The sequence below is a fragment of the Varroa jacobsoni genome, unplaced genomic scaffold, assembly GCF_002532875.2.
Source record: "Varroa jacobsoni isolate VJ856 unplaced genomic scaffold, vjacob_1.0 scaffold_1080, whole genome shotgun sequence".
In the NCBI taxonomy this organism is placed as follows: domain Eukaryota; kingdom Metazoa; phylum Arthropoda; class Arachnida; order Mesostigmata; family Varroidae; genus Varroa; species Varroa jacobsoni.
The window spans coordinates 281,107-287,429 of NW_019213982.1; the positions used below are offsets into that span (position 1 = coordinate 281,107).

The 6,323-nt window shown below is 38.7% G+C and overlaps 1 long non-coding RNA gene across 1 annotated transcript; it reads left to right on the forward strand.

Annotated features, from left to right (window-relative positions):
- The first annotated feature begins 201 nt into the window (after positions 1–201).
- Positions 202–1,045, forward strand: LOC147752689 (uncharacterized). The gene is made up of 2 exons (XR_015313423.1): positions 202–436; positions 845–1,045. It is a non-coding gene; the product is annotated as an uncharacterized LOC147752689 (long non-coding RNA).
- Positions 1,046–6,323: the final 5,278 nt, after the last annotated feature.

A 6,323-nucleotide genomic window follows, 5' to 3' on the forward strand; every position in this document is an offset into this window, starting at 1 on the left:
ATTCTTCTTCGCAATCGTCATCCTTTTGCGTTCCCAACCGGGTTAATAAGGTGATCCGCTGCAGGCCAATCTGTCCTCAGACGTACTCCAGGCCAGAACTTTTATAGCACAGTTACTTTTTACTTTTTTCTCTCTTGGTTTATCCTTCTGCAATTAATCTTGATTTTATTCCTTCTCTATCGCCACCGCCCGTGTCCTTCTTCTTCTAAAGGTCCCTGGTTGTGACTCAAGGCTGTTATTGTTTTTGTGTTGTAGCCCTCTATAACAGCCCGCCGTGTTGTCAGTCCTAAACAGGACTTGCTGCTTTCACAATTTCGATATATAGCTGTTGTTGATTTTGTTTGATAATGGATACAGAAGCAGAACGGGCGCCCCGATTTCTTCGGCCTCTGTTTCCCAGCTCCATCCTGCCTCTAGGCTTCACGGTTTTTTTCAGGTAGGCCCTTTATGCAGTAACACAGTGATCGGTGTGCTTGTATAAAGCCGAGGAAGACGTTCAAGAGTCACCGTCGTTTTCTCTACATTGATATATTGATATATGGCTATATGCTTATGTGATTCTAAATGCATTTAAATCATACACTTATACGTAGAAAAATATTCACTCCACACTTTTTCGTGCTCGCTCCTGTGTTGTTGAACGTCCTCGACGAGTGGCAAGCGGATGGGGGTAAAGCTAGGAAACCGAGCTAGGTGCTCTGAGATGCCACGCGTTGTACGAAGGCCGTTGTGGAATGAGTCTGCTCCCTCTTTCGGTTCTTTTTACCTGGACATTTGGCTGCGGGTGCTACTTACCTCCTTTATTCTATAGTCTTTTCTAACGACTCTCTACGATTTTTTGCAGCTTCGACGTGTTCGGCAGACATTGCATGAAAAAGTACATACGCCGTTCCCAATGTGGCCAGATTCAGAGCAAAGGCTGACACACCCACCACATTCTAGATGGTCTATGACCGAACGGATGATAGATTATTATTAGTATTATTATTACCACATTGCTCAACTGAAGTTAATAAATTGGAACAATTACACTGTAAAAAATAAATGTTGCTTGTATACTTCTTGGCCTAATTCTTCCTCATGTTTTCCTGGTTTTCCTGAAGACCGATTTTTAAAAAAAAGACACCATTTTGAATATAGGCTTTTGCTTTCGATGATCATTCCATATCTTTGTTACTAGATAAGTAGCTTCTCACCGAGTATATCTTTAATGATCACTCTAGAGAATCTAATGTTTACCATGGGAATTTATCGCCGGTTTCCTACGAGTTAATTTAAGCGATTTAAAAAAAAATTAAATAAGCTCCTCTAAAAGCTCAACAAAGTGCTGCCTTTAAGTTGGATCACGCTATAAAAACCAAATCGTCCGATGCGACATTTAACCTTGTGATCGCGGTCGAAGATATTCTGTTACCTGGCTATTTGATTAGTACTCCTTCTCACATTATAAGCTGCTATAAAATATACCTGTTGTAACAAGCAGCCCTAAGGGCTGCTTGTTACAACAGGTATATTTTCATTGGACTTCAGCGTGATGTTCTGCGAACTACCTTGTGCCGGATATGACTCGTCCCTCCGCGCACGGGAATGGTGCCTAATTGGATTGTCTCGAACACGTCACTGCACACCCATCTTCGCTTTCCCTATTGACAGTAACGGACGCCGCTTACAAACACCGCATTTTTTGCACAGCATTGTTGTTAACGAGAAGTAATACCTGAAGAACCAGAGACTAAAATAGGTGGCTTCGGGAGAGAAGCTAAAACCGAAGGTCCAACCAGATTTTCATCTAAAAAAGAAGATTAGACTTTGAAGTTGGTGGGACTACAAAAAGTACAATTCACATGGAACTGTTTCCTCGGAGGCAGTTAATCGGCGCAGCTTTTATTGGTTCAATTGAATTAGGTTAACCACGTTATTCGAGAGAAAGACCCGACAGACGAGGTCAAATCATCCTGCTGCATGACACTATTAACAGTGCCAGGGTATACATAACATAATAATATATTGTAGCAAAAATAAAAAATATGAAAAGAAAAGGGTGCACGGGCACTTTTTCCCCGACCTAGTATGTTGCGCTAGTATTTAACATGTTAGTACTGGTTATTTAGGTGATGTTTTCCGATGAATAGTTTAGATCTGGTTCAATCCGTGCGTTGCGGCAAAAAAAAAAGGTAAGACTTTAGAACAAGGGGAAATTTTCAAAGTTGACTATTTATACTAAAATTGCGAACTTTCGCTGTTTATGTAACCGCTTGCTAGGAGCTTAAAGTAACCGAATTGACAGCCATGATTTTCTAAAGCCAAATGCACTGTCAAGCTTTAAGGTAGGTCAGTGCAAAAGAGAGACCTATCCTTCAGAGCCGAGGCAATTCTGACGGGATAAGGGACACTATTTGGTATCTTTAAAAAAAAAAAACTGTTTTTCCTTATACGTCAGTGGCACGATACGTGTTTGAGGCAATCAACTTTCAGACAGTAATTTGGATGATTTTCAAAACGATTATAACTGTGTTTACAGCCCGACGGTTGTGTGACCGTACGACTACTATTTACTGATGGCGTACGCATCTCAGATGTAGACTTAAACCTGTCACGGTTATAACGACCAATGATGGCTGGTTCGCATTTTGTACGCATGAATGATGACACATACAGGCACAAACGTATCTCTTACAGAGTGCATACATCGTCAGGGATTGACAGCCGATGCGCAAGTTTAAGATGTATCTCGTTATCTATAATTACCGGGCTGTAATCTTTGTTTGCTAGCAATCATCAAAGATTTTCGGGTACCTTAAGGGTGTTCCATTTCGGTACAAGGTGATCATTAATAGTAAAACGTGATATACGTATAGTTTCTCATTTTTAGTAAAGATAAGTAAATCGAAGTAATTTGTATGGTCTAAAAAGTTTACCATTTTCTTAACACTGTTCAATCGGGGGGTTCGGGCTCTAGTTGATTGATTGTTCGAGAGAGTTGGCTATTGTCGTTTCCCAGACGGAAGAGATTTCGTCATCTATCTATTTTTTCACTATTATAGCCTACCAGCGCTAGCAGTGGTAAAGCGAATTTAAGTAGATACATACACTGTCTTCCTGTAGTTGTTTGAAATTTACTCCATAGTGATGTAAGGAAAAAGTCAGTTTGCACAGTCATTTCAACATGCAGTGTTACACAAACGGTACTCTATGTACTAACTGAATGATCGATTAAACACGACGTGACTAGAGCGCAAACTGTATAAACAGGACACGAAAGCCTTTGGCATAACCCCTTTATTGAAGTCCGTTTGTTAAACTGAACTGAATACGCTGTTATTTACATAAAGGGGGACTATGACACATTGTATGAGCGCCCTTGAAACTACCTGCACGTAGTCCTTATTTACGATCTTGTTCCTCGCAATGGTTTTAGAAACTGTGGTGCAGTTACTGCATAGGTTATATGCTCAAAATAATAATTTATAAGGTATCCTTTATAGATTTGGGAAATGGTCTAACCGTTTCGCGTCTCAAATAATGAGAAGGATGAAAGGCCGATTAATATGTACTGCCTCAAGAAATATTTTTTACGTATAAATATTTTTAAAAGCGTACCTATATTCATTCTTAAGCATGGACTTGTAAATTCCGTAAGATGTCGTTCCCGCATCAGGGAACAGTATGAAAGTTTAATCGAAACGCTGGCGTTGCATAAACGAATATAAACACCGCTATTTTTCATTATAAAACATCTAAACAGAGCTTTGCATGACTTGACCGATCACACTGTCAAGATCTTTCTAGCCAGGATCAAACGTTGCATTTTGCAATGCTGCACGATTCTTGATTACAAAGCTGTGTACCATTACGTACATACCAATGTAGCAAGTTAAGAAGTATTCTGCAAAACGGCTCATGTCTATTTTCGAGATCGAAAAAAAAACAGCACACGATCAAATCACTTGTTTAGGTCAACTATAAAAATTGCATTTTCTTTTTTATCTATTATTTTTTATTTATTAAAAATGCAACCTTCTTGGACAGCGCCGAGAAAGAAGAGGGGGGGATAATAGCAGGAAACTTAAAATATTTGAAGTGTCCTTTTGAAAACTGCCTAGCAATTAGGTAACTTGAATGCCATTGTAAAGTCGATATCTCATCTGGGCTACTATGTTTTTCCAATCAACGCAAACGAAATAGTACGGTCTAAATGTTTCGGGTTTTGCGACCGTTTTAGGGATTCCATTGATGGTGGTATGGTTTGTGATTATTTACGTGCACGACCGAATTTTAGACTATATCCACTGGGTGCAAATAGAAGAATAGACAACGAAGATCTGCTGGTTACTTCATTTTTGGAAGGAAAAGCCGACAGGTGATGCACTGAATTGTTTTCCATTTGTTCTTATTTACGACATCTTCAGAAAAATGTTGGTAAATTAGCAGAATTTCCCGAGGGTCAAGTATTTTTGCCACAAATTTGCCTAAAACGAGCTCTTATGACAGCCGTCCTGTAGCACTGCAATCTTTTTATGGCTGAAAACGATTCGTAATTCTCCCATTATATGCTTATCTATGTTTTTAGATTGTGAACTACGTTGCTAAAAATTTGATTATAACAGAGTTAGGTAAAAGACGACGATCTGATAAGAACATACACAAATAGCTGCAAATGTCTAAATCCTGCCGACAGGCGGGGCACTTGGTGTCATTGAAATAAAAGGATCCGTGTCTTAGGAAACTGTGATAATGGAACGACAGACCTCCGTGACTAAACGATACCGGAAGAGTGAAACAAAAACTTGCGCATTTGTGTGTGTTCGACAAGGATGTTCGGCTATACGGCCGGAACACTAAGGTACATTATAATCGTAAAAGTACCAAAGATTTAAACACATTAAAAACAGACATTTGTTATAATACTAACAGATAATTGTTAACGATCTTATAGAATGCAAACACCTAAATAAAAAAAAAAAACTGCCTATATCGTAAACGATTCGATTGAGAGACCATTGTGGAAACACCAAGCTCAAGTATACAGCAGCACAACATAGAGTTTTAAAAAATCAATTACGATCGAGCATATATCCAGTCAGAGTCGTGCATGAGTTTAGTAGATAAGCTTGAAATTCACTAAAGAACATCTGAACTCGTTCCAAACCAAAATCTATTTAGACGAATTATACTATCCGTAGCAATAAGCATCTATCTGACACTGAAGTATGACGGCTTGTAATTGTGCAGTCCATGGTCTAACTGATTTGGCATGTACATAAACTTTTTTAAAGCCTATATGGTTTGCTTTTTTACTATTACCTCAGATAGGTGGTCCTGAGTCCAGCTGGAGTGATAAGACTAACGGCTAAGATATGAAAATAATCAGAAGATGACGAAAGTGACCGAACAGTGCATAGCGCTCTTTCAATACCCTATGTGATAACATCCTCTCTATGTAGAAGGCACAGTAGTAAAAAAACAGATAGTAGAAAAAGAGCTCGAGCTAGTCACTAGACACGCTCTTTGGATATATTCGTATATAACTCATCATTCGCAAGATAGAAATAGAATATTCAGTTTATTAAGATATTTATCTCAGTTATATACAATAGTCTTGGTGCGGTTTTGATTAGGTAGACTATAAAGAACTTAAAACAACGCCCTCGGAACTATCTTCTTTATGATGGAATTGAATGTGTTTGAGGTTTATCTATAGACTATCGGTTTTTCACTCATATGACTATGTAACAGAAATTTTAGAGTAAAGGCATATCACCGTTGGCATTTCTTCTAAGAAATACTTTTCCAATCTACTGCGAGCACAAGCTAGCCGGTAGGCAAGAACTTCCGCATTTGCATACGAGAGAGTAAAGTCGAAATAGATCCATAGATGCAAAAAATTAGAATTAAATAGACGATGGTTTCGGGAAAAGCATCGCCTTAAAATAACCTCAAAATCTTATTTTGTTAATATGTGCTAGTGTTGAAAGAACTATATCAAATCAAGGTGTCCATGATCAGGAAACGCAGATGAAATGGGATGACTTAATACGGCTACAACAATGTAGCCAATCCTTTTTTCCAAGCAGATTATAAAGACTATTACATAACAGCATTTTGTAAACTTAGGAAACTCATTTGGGAAGATCAGAAGGAATGCATTTTTCGGGATGGTCAGGATGCTAGGTTTCCTAGTAAGGGCACATAGACGTTTTAACAACGCTTCGACCTCCTGCCGAAACGTCTTTGATAAATAAAGATGTCGCTGCAAGAAGCTTGACCAATCGATTTTGTGCCGCACGATAGAGTCCGAGAACACGTTTAATATAGGCAGTTTA